Consider the following 12,893-nt stretch of genomic DNA (forward strand, 5'->3'; position numbering starts at 1 on the left):
GTTCTTTGTCCAAGCTGAGACAATCAGACTCTCACTCTCAAGATTTTGACTACTGATAAAGTACCATGAGGAGCCAACTTATCCTGGCAGGGGTTCCCTGAAGAGGCTTTCTCATAGTTCCTGCCATCTACTCCCGTGAAGCTGCCCTGACTCCCGGCTCCTGTGCTTTTTCTGTCATTTTATGAACCATGGAATAGTCTTCCAATGAGTTCTGCTTACGTTAGCCACAGTTTCTGTTGCTTGCAACTGGGGAGCCTGTCTAAGCAACATCTTGGGGGCCAAGAGCCCTACATATTAGGCTTGGCTTCTTCACTAACTAGCTCTGTGACCATGGACAAGTAACTTTCTTACTCTGAGTATCAGTTTCACCAATAAAATAAAAGCATTAGAAGAGGCCAATGTTTCCCAAATTTCAGGGAGTATCAGAATCACCTGGGGGTCTTGTTGAAAATCTAGATTCTGATTCAGTTGTTTCAGGGTGGGGCCCAGGCACCTGCTTTCTAACTAGCAGTGAGTCTGTGCCCACCAAACCTAAAGAGCCCATTTTCAAATGGTGTGCTCCCATGCACGTAGTTCTATAGAGGATCACAGGAGTAGCCTCTGGGTGAGGGGAAAGTCGAGGCAGGTGGCACTCTTGTTTAAACTAGGGGAGTCTCCATTCATGTTTTATATACTGAGTTTCTATGCAAAATTTTCTGGCAAAAAAAAAAAAGGCTCTACCACTGAGGAGAAAAAAAAAAAGTTGAGAATCAGTAGACTAAGATCACTAGATAATCTCTAAGGAATCTTACCGTTCTGATTCCACACAGCACCTACTGCATGGCTCCCAAAGAGAGCAGGTGTCAAACCCTTAAGGGAACTGACACTGCATTTATTTTATTTAAGAGACTGACAGGTGCAAACCAAATCAGGAAAGTAGATCCAACTCTTGTCTGAAAAGAAATTAAATGAAATGGAATTCTGGCACATTCTTGAACTTCAACTTTGAAAGGGAATAAAACCAAGACTTCAATTCTGAAATCTTCCTAAGAAACCTACACACAGGAGTTTTATCTCCCTCACAGATAGTGATGCAGCAGCCAAGGCCCTGAACGATGTGCCCAGCGTGACTCAATCAGATAACAGCAGGGTCCCGTGACCTCCCGACTACATCAGCAGGCTCCTCTCATGGTGCCCTGTCCTGCCACGGCATTTGGAGCACCATAAACTGGAGTCAGTGGAGATCCATAAAAAGCTCAGTTCTTATTTTTTACTTTAGAGTTCCAGTGTGGCTTCATTTATTTTCAAAAGAGCATGTGACATGTTTGTTGGCACCTTCCTGGCTATAAAATATCTGTGTACATTTGTGGTTTGGGGCTGGGATGGATTAGTTGCTGTTTCATCCCACACTCATCTACTGCATGGAGCACAGGGAGAAACAGAATTCCACCCTGATCCCCTCTCATATCTTCTACCCTCTACCCAGACCAACCCGTATGTGTCCTCTGCTGAATGGGAAGGTTAAAAATCAGCTACTCAATCTTTTATCAGCTGTGTGACCTTAGCTGAGGCATGTGACCTCTGTCTCTGTTTCCTGGCCCAGGTGAGGTTGTCATAAAGATAATATTAAAGAAGAGATCAGCAGTAGCTAACATTTATCCCCCACTCATAATGAGCCAGACACTGAGCTATGTGACTTCCCCTGAATTATCTCAGTCTTTACACATGCTTACAAGGTAGGTTTGACTATTGGGACATTTTACAGAAAGAAAAAGGTGGGGAAAAGTTAAGTAGTAGAGTTGGCTTCAGTCTCAGATGTCTGACCCCAGAGCCATACTGTGTTTTTGCTTTTTTTTTATTTTGGTGGCTGGCTGGCACTGTGGATCCAAACCCTTGACCTTGGTGTTACAACACTGCACTCTATCCACTTGACTAACTGGCCAGCCCCCTACAGCTATATTGTTAATTGCAAGGCTGTGTTCATGTTGCTTCTCCACAGCAGCTGAAGAGTTCAGAGGATTCTCAGAGGACTTGGATATGGGGAATCAGACGTGGAGGGTAATCTAGAATAGGCTAATGCAAAGACCAAACATGGTACGATGGAAAGACCATCAGCCTAGGTTTGTCCCTACTAGCAGTGGGACCTTGTGACACTATTCCTTTCTGAGACTCTGTGTTCTTATCAGCAAAATGTGGAAAGTTATTCCTATCTTGTAAAGATAGTGCAAAAATAGAGATGTGTGCACAACCATCCATCAAGTACTCAGTAAATGGAAGTGATATAATGTGTGTGTTATGTGTGAAAAGTTAGTTGAAAGTAAGATACTAGTATTCATATAAAGTATTGTCATATAGTAAAGTGACAAAATTCCTTCCAAGATTATAAAGTTAGCCCAGAGTTTTATTCCATAAGTTACACTCACAGAGAACATGGGTCAAAAGGCCATAGAGTTGGGCCGGCCCGGTGGCGCACTGGATAGTGCGCCGCTTGGGAAGTGCGGCGGCGCTCCCACCCGAGGGTTCGGATCCCACATACAGACCGGTTCCCGCTCACTGGTGGAGCGAGGCGCGGGAGCAACGCCGAGGGTTGCGATCCCGTTGCCGGTCCCCGGTCCGGTACGGGGGCAACACTGAGGGTTGCAATCCGTTGCCGGACACGGAAAAAGACAAAAAGACAAAAAAAAAAAAAGGCCATAGAGTTAAAACAAACAAACTTGTCCCCATCTCCCACTCACCCAATTTTTCTGGGTCAAAAGCCTTGAAATTTCCTACAATAGAAAATCTCTATTATATATAGGGCATTGCATAAGAAGCACAATTTCAATATTATTCCTTGTGGAGACTAATCTTTACACTCATCATCCAGGTACATTTGTGTATATCCTTTTAGATGTATTCCTATACATACACACATACACTCACAAGTATCTACTTTAATCAGCTCATATTATACATGCTAAAATTAAAATATACTTTTTAAAAAAAAAATATGCCTTAGACATCATTCTATGCCAATAAATACAAATACACACCATCATTTTAATGCCTTCATAATATAACACTGTGCAGAAATACTATGAAAATCAAATGGAAGTTTAGATGGCTTCTAATTTTTATACTCATCCTTTAAGGTCTTAGGATAAATTCCTGAATATAGAACGCAGAGTCAAATACATGCATACTTAAAACTTTGCCATGTACTTCCAAACTGTTATTCTCCAGAAAGGTAATGCCACTTCAGACTCTTACTAACTGGTATGAGAGTAAAGAGCCTTATTATAACTAGTAGGTTGAATCATACAAAATTGTCATACTTGTCGGTCAAAAGCAGTTAAATGTCAGTAAATTCATATAACTCAATCTAACAATTCATCCCTAATGTAAACTAGGCATTGCCTTTTCTTTTTAACGTGTTGGCTGTTCAGAAAAGGGAAAATCACATATTTGTGTTGTGCACTTTTTTAGGTAGGATGGGAGGAAGAAAGAGATGAAGACTATTTTCACTACCCCTGTGAAAATGAGCAATTACTTGAAGAAATCCTATTTTCCAATCTGGAAACAACCTGTTCGTGAATATGGTAAGGTGTCAACTTTTAGTCATTTGATGGCAAAGAGTGAGTTCTTCCTCTACTACCCTTTTTGTCAAGGCATAGATCCAATAAAACTGAAAGAAAATTGGTGTTTGTTGTCACCAGTCCTTGAGACCACCTCGTTAAACATAGACTAAATCTAGGGGAATGTCACAGCTGAAAAAGCCTGCAACCCCCTAGCCATTTCTGGGTCATGTTCCAGGGAGCACCAGTCCCACAAATGCTTTAAGAAGAACAGTTTCACGATCACATACACTGGCAGAACAGGACACCAGGGTCCTCCTCCTGGCAGAAAAAAACCTGCTACTTTTGTTAAACTCTGCTTTTCTCACACTTGTTTGACCAGAATTCCCTTTGATCACATAACATTTGTTACCACCCAGTGGAACAGATTCTCAAAAATGTCCCAAGCTTTCATTTTATTAGAGAAGAACCTGGATTATCAAAGTTACACAGTAAATCAGTAGCAAAACCAGGATTAGAATTACTATCTCCAGCCATTCAACAGGTATTTATTGAGGGCCTGCTGTATGCTAAAATCTGTTTGGAAGTTTTGTTTTGTTTCGTTTGGCAGCTGCTCTGTAACAGGGATTGAACCCTGGACCCTGGTGTTTTCAATACCACACTCTAACCAACTGAGCTAGCTGGCCATCCCTGTATGCCAAAATCCGTACCAGATGCTGGCAAGTATAGTGAAAAGACATGATCCTTGACTTCAATGAGGTTATGAACTAGTGGGAGTAGGAAATTAATAGGCAATTTCAAATTAATGTAATTTGTAATAATCTAGAACATGTGACGATTGAGCACTTAAAATGTGGTCTGTGAAACTGAAGAACTAAATTTTTTAATTTAGTTTTAATTCATTGAAATTGAAATTTAAAAATTAAAATTGTAAAACTTTTTCATTAAATGCAGCTTTGTTGCTTTGGTAGGACTATATTTCACTTTAAGCACTGGAAATTTAGCGTCTAAAGTGAGATGAGCTGCAAGTATAAAGCACATGCCAGATTTCAAAGACTTTATTTTTTAAAAAATGTGAAATGCATTTATAATTTTTGTATTGATTACATATTGAAATATTAATGTTGTGGATATATTGAGTTAAATAAAATACATTATTAAAATGAATTTTACCTGTCCCTAATTTAATTTTTTTATGATGTGGTTACTAGAAATTTTTAAATTACAAATGCAGTTTATTATTTTCATTTTGGATAGACTGATCTAAAAGATTTAGAGTGTCAGAAAGCACACAAGAGGTGCCTAACCAAGGTCTGGGCAAAATCTCCCAAAAGGAGATGATTTTAATTGTGATACCAGAAGAAGGAGAAGGAATGAGCCAGGAGAACAGGGGAAAGAGGAGTGTTCCTGAGAGAGGAAAAGACTGTGCAAAGACCCTGAGGCTTAGCGAGGCGGGGCTCCTGATTCCAGATCACTATCATATCCAGCCTATGGCCTTCTCTGCTCCAGGCCACCAAATGCTCCTCCTGCAGATCTGTGCCTCTAAAACCACCAGAGGCTCTTTATTTAAAGTGAAATGTCTCTGAAACTGCACACAGACATTAGATGCTTGGGAAAGAGCACTTTGTTTACATTTCACATAAATTAAAGCTAAATGTAGACTCCACTCTCATACAAGTTACTGATTTATTCAAAATGTGTGACAATTTTATATTCCTCAAAGGAATCTTCTATATAGAAAATAACTCCCATTGAAGCAAACATCATATTACTCCCAGTCAGTAGAATTGTGATGGGCTCCTGAGGGCTGGCAGCCAGCTTGGAGCAGGGGCAGAGAAGGAACTCAGCTGCAAAGGACGGATGAAGAGGGGACATCAGGAGATAGTCTAGCAGAGTAGTAAGACCTCAGGCTCTGACAGTTCCACCACTGACTTGCTGTGTGACACCAGATAAGTCTTGCAACCTCTCTGGGCCTCGGTTTTCTCATTTTTAAAAGAGGAAGAGAGTAGCATCTACTGCAGGGTTGCTCAACCTCAGTGTTACTGATATTCATGCCAGACAATTCTGTTATAAGGGCATGCCTATGTACTGCAGAGTGTTTAGCAGTACTCCTGGCCTCTACCCACTACATTCCGGTAACACCTCCCCACCGCAGTTATGACAACCAAAAGCATCTCCAGACATTGCCAAATTGCACACTGCCAGTTGAGAGCCACTCATCTACAGAACAAGCTGTTGTGAGGATTAAATAGAATCCCACCTGAGAGGTGCTGGTACGGTGCTGAAACTTGGCAAGTGCTCAATAAGGGTTTGCTAAATACATACATAAAAACAAAGGGAGGAAAAACTCCTGCAAGGATGACAAAGGCACTTAGCAGATCTGCCATTGTGTTCATTTAACCAGCCACCACTCTAGCCCAAGAACCTCCATCCTTTTCCCTCTCTTGCTTCCACCAAAAGAAGCCAGACCCTGGGTCGCCTGAGTAGTGTGAGCAGAAAGGCCCTGCAAATGGGACATGACTGCCTCAGTGGATTTCACAGTGCATTTTAAATGTAGGTAATTATAAGGCCTCTTCTAAGCAAGTGCACCAGTGGGGGGAGGCTGCGGGCTCGGGGGCACCATGGGCCCGCACAGCTCAGCTCCATGGAGCTGATGGTAATGTTATTAAATGTGCTCTCTCCTTTTATTAGGCATCTTAATAACCTCTAAGTTGCACCCAGGAGAGTTGGTGCAGAAAAGGAATTCTGGCCAACCTAATTTGTATTTGAAAATACCCCATAGGCCAACAGAACAAGATTCAGATGAATTTCACAGGCAGCTGAGGGCTACACAAGGCAAGTGTTTCCAAATTGTACTCGATTATTGAATGCAAAACGCCTGCCTCTCTGCCTTCCCCATCCCCAGTATTTGCCTTTCCTTTCTGCCAGTGCCCCTGCACCCCCGAAACATGCATTTGTTACTCCCAGCCAGACCCCAGCGTACAAGCAATTCTTCACAACAGCCAAAATGGTGAAAGCTCTCATATCTCCATTTTATAGTTGAGGAAACTAGTGGGAAAAAGTTAGCATCTTGCCAGAAAGAATTATACAACTAGATAATTATAAAGCATGCACATAAACCCAATTCTGTCTGACTCCCTAAGTGGTGCTCATCACCACTGCTAACATTTTCAATAATTGGCTGGTGACAAGGAGTAAGTCCATGTATTAGTTTACCATGGGTGGGTGACCGTATGTTCCAGACCTGTGTGGAGTGCTGGGAAAAGACACTGCCCCACCCTTAGAGATTTTGTAATGGAAATTGTACACAATGGAAAAACATTTTGAAGGAATCAGAAAAAGAGGGCAGCAGCTCACATTCATTTAACAAACATTTCGTGAGCACCTACAATATGCCAGGCAGTGTTGTAGCTACTGTGGATATTGTCATGGCCACAAACAAAAGTAACAGACTTGTGAAACATTTCAGGTATAGAATGAACAGAATCTGGCAGTCTTGACTGAAAGGGTGAGGGACAAGGAAAAACCAAAGGAGTCTCAGATTTCCCTAGCACGGAAGGCTGTGAGGATGAGCAAGCCATTAGCTGTGGTTGATACCCCATGTATTGTCACATATGTCATAAGAATACTCATTGTATGAGTATTAGTTTCTTATTGCTGCTGTAACAAACTACCACAAGCCACAAACATATGGGCTCTAAACAACACAAATTTAATTTCTTACAGTTCTGCAGATGAGAAATCCAAAATCATGCTTAAGATGATAAAAATCAAGGTGTTGGTAGGGCTGATTCCTTCTGGAGGCTCCATGGGAGAATCTGATCCCAGCCTCTTCCACATTCTGGAGGCTCCAGCATTTCTGGGCTTGGACTGTATCACTCCAGTCTCTGCCTCTGATGTCACATAGTTCTCTGTCCCTGACTCTTCTTGCGTCCTTCCTGTAAGGACATTTGTGATTGCATCAAACCCACCCAGATTATGCTGGTTAATCTCCTCATCTCAAGACCCTTAATGTAATCACATCTGCAAAGTGCTTTTTGCAATATAAAGTTAATATTCACAGGTTGCAGGGATTATGCCATGGACATATTTGGGGGGGCCATTATTCATCCTACCGTAGACATCCAGGAAGAGATGTTCTACAGGCATTTAGAAATGTAAGTCGAAAAATTGGGGGAAATGATATTCATGAGTGAGTAAGTGAATGAACATTCAACCATTCAACAATTATTTATTAAGCATTTATATATAAATATTTATAAATGACTATTAACTAGTTAATATGTGCCAAGAAAATAATTGCACTGAAGTATCTAATTTGGGACTCATGCCCATAGCTCATAGTTGATGGGAGTTGATGTAAAATGAGAGTATAGGGAGTGAAAAGCAGAGGGCCGAACATAGAGGTTTGGGGAAATCTATTCAGGAGCAGACAGGAAAAGAGGAACCAATGTGAACTTGTCCAGGTTAAGATCTTTTGATGCAGCACCATTTGTACAGGTTGGTTTGTCATTGTGGGGGTGACTATAGGTCACAGGGAATGTGATTTCAAAATATGCTGTCACCAGGGTGGGTTTAGGGAGTGGTGGGGGGGCTTCAATTAAATTCGTCTTGAGCTACAGTATCTCTGGAGGGTCTGTTCTCCAGCCCATGACCACCACTATTGACTGTGGTTCTGGCCTGTTCTTTTCCTCTCCTTTTCTTAGCCAAGCGCAGCCATTAAGCACTTCATATCCAATCACTACAGATCGAGCTCTTGGCCGCCCCAGTAATGGAGGCAGCAAGAATTTAATTCGTAGCAGCCTCAGGTGCAGAAAGATGATACTAAATATTTCATTCCTGGGATGATGGGAACTGGAAGCCCCTAGAGATGATCTGGCTGAATCTTTTAAGCAAGCCCTTCCAGGAATCCATTGGGTAACTGTGCTATTGGCAGTAATGACTGCCACTTGGGCCTTAGCTTCCCAGTGGGAGGGGAAGCTGCATTAATGTGCAACAGGACTAAAAGGCCAGCTCCCACTTTGGTTCTAGGAAATACGTTTTTTTTTTTTTTAAAAATCTTCTTTCAGAGGTTTTCTGTCACCTCTACAGATCTAAAAGACACCCTTTTTTCTTTTTGTTGTGTGTGTGTATGTAGGTGTGTGTTTTCATACAGAGTCAAATAAAAAGATCTTACAAAGAGAAATCATTTAAGGTACATTTCTTCTCTTCAGGAAATTACCTGCTTTGGCTTACATCTTTAATTCCTCTCAGTCTTTAATAGCTAGCACAAGAAGACAGTAAGTGTTAGAATGGACAGGAGAAAAGGAGATGCATTATCAGGGTGGGAAATTGCATAGATTGTGTTGATAAATAAATACCATTTGTTAAGCACTAAAGTATTAAAATGAAAAAAAGAGACTATTTTTTCTTAAAAAAATGAAGTGTTTTGAAAAACTGGATTAGATTTCTTTTCATGAATCTTCACAAAACTGAAAACAGATGGTAAGCGCTATAGACTTAAGAAAACATAGCGAAAGTGAACAGGGTCAGTTTCAGTGTAACAGGGAGGTGAGATGACCTGAAATCTGACCCCTTTGCCCTTAAGACCTGACTATGGCTCAGAGCTGCACACCTTGAAGGAGAGGGGTGTGAACTGGAAGTCAGTGAATAGACAGCAGGAAGCTGGGCCCCTGCAGGGCTTGGATACGCCACCCCACCTCTCCCAGTTAGCTCTGACCCTCCTTCCAGAGAAAGCTCCTGCAGGAACCTGTACTACCCAGCCACAGACTGTTCTGCCAGCTCTGAACTTCCCCCTTGCTAACTGGACCATCACTGTAGCATGTATCTTGCTTCCCTCCACGCGTGAGCTCCTTGAGGGACTGCTGGTGGCAACCATTAGAAGCATATATGGTTCTTTCCGCTGACCCCCAGACGACTTCTTGCTTCATAGATTAGCCTGAGGTTGGCTTATTTGCTGGTGGAGCAGTTTTTGTGCATCTTTGTATCCTTGTGTCTCCCATGGAGTGGTAAGTGAAATAGAAGAGGTGTGAATAATGACTTTAAGTAGTAATACACAGATATTTCCTAAAGAGAAAACATTACTAAATAGTAAAAACATTTCTACATACTAAATAGAAAGCATTTTCTGTTTAGTAGCAATGATATTTTAATGTGTTCTAGAAATATATATATGTAAAGAAACCCTGAAAGTATCATGACAATGAAACATAAATATACTTTTCTTTTCAAAAATGAATTAACATAGAAAAATTTTAAGTAAGAGTTCTCATGGAATTGATATATGGCAAAAATCATGAATATGATTGGCAAAGACTGAAATGTTGGAAAACTCTGCCCTGGGCCATTTAGCACAATCATTTTTATATTATCCAATAAATATTTGTCATTTGAGTGTACCTCAAACTCTATTGTTTGCTTATTACTATTGTTGTGGTTTGGTTTTTATTTTTCCTGAGAAAACCCCAAGAAGAGTGACTTTTGACAGATAAGGAGATGGAATTTTTCATAGCAATCACATTTTATTGCCTTGATAGTCAAAGCAAAGGGCTCTGGACAAAGAACATATTTCCCTGTAAGTTCTGGCACTGCCATTCTCCAGCAGGATGACTTCTACATGTAAATAATTACCTGCTCAGTGCCTCAGCATTCCCACTTGCAAAATGGAATTGGTATGAGGAAAAAATGAAATGATACCTGTGAGGTGTTAGTGCGGTGCCTGGCGCACAGAAAGGATCCAATGTATTAGGTAGCTATTACTCTTAATAAAAACAGTATCAACAGTAACAATAAAACTGGCATTTGTATGGAAATTCATGTCTTTTAAAGGTCTTTTATCCAAGCATTAGAATTTGTCCAACCCATCTGCTAGATGCAAGACCGAGGTATTCAGCTATAGAACCAGAAATGCAAGATTACAAGGTAAGTAGGGAAACAGACCCTAGACCTAGGTTGCTCATTTTCAAATCTAAGCTTTGCTGCTTCTCATGGTGTGGCCTTTGGCAAGTGACTTACCTTTCTATGCCTCAGTTTTCTCATCTGTAAAATAGGGATAATAATAACAACCACCTTAAAGGGTTGCTGTGAGTACTGAGTTCACAGATGCAAAGTGTATCCACATTATCAGAGAGGTATCTATACAGAGTATCCTCAATTTATTTAAGCTGTTATTGTTGTAGTTCCTGTCCTCACAAGGCTGCCATATAGTCTTTCACATTCCTAAAATGGGCAGCTGCTTTCCAGGCTTTGTATTTCCCACAGATTATACCCAGAGACAAAGATGTAGCTGTATAAGGATGTGTGAGGTTTATCTAGTGAGAACGTTTTATCATTGAGCCCAATCAATTACTTCATATAGATTCAGATCATATCAGTTTTATAATTAGATAGAGTAGAAGGTCATCTACATTGTGTATTCTTCCAGTCACTAGGAAAATTTCCACTGTTGTCCACACCTAGAGACTAGAGCACACAAACACACACACACACACACACACACACACACAACCATTGAATTAAATTTCTCTAACAAAAGTTGGAGTATTGATGTAAATACCATGCAGAGTAACTGCTTGCTTCACACTTAAAGCTAAGGTCAATTTGGAACATGCATTGACATGAAGTCTTCTGGAGAAATTAGATGATTATTTGAACACATCCACACTTCCTGTGCAGACACAGGAAAAGATATAAAGACCCTGATTTTTTTGTTAATCCAACCATTTCTTTCTGTTATAGAAAATACAGACAAGTACCTGAATGGTCAGATTCAACATATAGATAATGCAGCTGCATGAAATCAGCCCTAGATAGTGTCAGAATACCCATTCTCTTGACAAGTGAAGCCAGCCAAGCCAAGACATTCCAGCCAGAGACTGTGGCTGCTTCCCCGATGGAGATAACTGCTTCAATCTGGGCTGTGCCAATGCAGCCCCAGACATAAAGGTGATAAAGGGCTGTTTTCAAAGCCCAAAGTCTTGCCTCAGGACCATTTAGAAAACACTGCTGGCTAGGGAGCCATCAGACACACAAGTCAATGAAATATTACCCCTAATTGAGTGGGCCATTTGAGAATGCAACCAAGAGTGTATCCAAGGAGTCAGCACTCCCCTTTACAACTCCCCAAGCCCCTCCTGGGTTAGTATCCATTTAAAGAAAGAGAAGGAAAAGACCACTTTCATCACTTAAGTGTAAATGAATCAAAGTATGATATGGATAGGGGAGCAATCAGCTTCCCCTGAAGACTGATCTGTTAAAGGGAGTGAAGGGTGATTCATTCCGGATGTGATGTTCCTGAAACACACTGCTGGATCATCGATTCCAGACTCCCCAAACATCCTCAGACACACAGAGGGATTCAGGAGTTCAGCTGGGGTGAAGCATGCAGGAGAATTGGTGGCCCTTAAAGCTGGGAAACCTTTGGATACATCAGATCTGGTCACCAAGAGCAAGTCAACTTGATCTCAAAGTCACTCTTCAGTGTTCCATTAAAAAGTCGCTGGAGAAACTGATCCCAAAGTCATTTCTGTAGCCAGATATCTCCTAATACTGAAGAGACATACTAAAGTAAGTGGTAGCAAATAGGACGATTTTTTTTTTTTTTTTGGCCTAAACAGTGCTGTTGTTGTTTTCATTTCAATTAGTTGCTGATACTTACATTTCACTGGGATTTTACACCTCTTGAAGATCATCTGACCCTCTATTTCCGCATGGCAAGAATCAGCTGGAGCTGAGTAGTAGCCCCCTCCTTGAACAGTCTCCATGGTCTCCTGCATAGACAGAAATCAATTGACAAAAAATCTGTGTAATAGGTTGAATGTGAACGAAGTCAAAAATATCTACAATTGGCCTGACATGAAACCCCACCTATCCAACACCTCATGCTGGGTAGTGACAAAACGGCTCATTTAGATCCTGTCTCCTGGAAGGTGTGACTCATCTGTGAGGCAGCTTGAGCTCACTGTCAGTTTTTCATGGGGCCTGCCATATATTCCAGTTTTGGAAGTTCCAGAATCCAGAATGTCTTGTCCACTGAGGGTCGGTAACCTTTGCAATAAACTCCTATTTCTTTTTTTTTTTTTTTTTTGTCTTTTGTCTTTTTTCCGTGTCCGGCAACGGATCGCAACCCTCAGTGTTGCCCCCGTACCGGACCGGGGACCGGCAACGGGATTGCAAGCCTCGGTGTTGCTCCCGCGCCTCGCTCAGCCAGTGAGCGGGAACCGGTCCATATGTGGGATCCGAACCCTTGGACGGGAGCGCCGCCACGCTTCCCAAGCGGCGCACTATCCAGTGCGCCATCGGGCCGGCCCTAAGTGAACTGCTTTTTTTTTTTTTTTTTTTTTTTTTTTTTTTTTTTTTTTT

At 41.4% G+C, this 12,893-nt stretch overlaps 1 long non-coding RNA gene across 1 annotated transcript; it reads right to left on the minus strand.

The window, feature by feature from the left end:
• Positions 1-10,887: 10,887 nt before the first annotated feature.
• On the minus strand, positions 10,888-12,281 carry LOC103599415. Its single transcript, XR_551288.1, has 2 exons — positions 12,190-12,281; positions 10,888-12,080 (listed from the first exon to the last, which is right to left on the minus strand). It is a non-coding gene; the product is annotated as an uncharacterized LOC103599415 (long non-coding RNA).
• Positions 12,282-12,893: the final 612 nt, after the last annotated feature.

The sequence above is a fragment of the Galeopterus variegatus genome, unplaced genomic scaffold, assembly GCF_000696425.1.
Source record: "Galeopterus variegatus unplaced genomic scaffold, G_variegatus-3.0.2 Scaffold2951, whole genome shotgun sequence".
Classification (NCBI taxonomy): domain Eukaryota; kingdom Metazoa; phylum Chordata; class Mammalia; order Dermoptera; family Cynocephalidae; genus Galeopterus; species Galeopterus variegatus.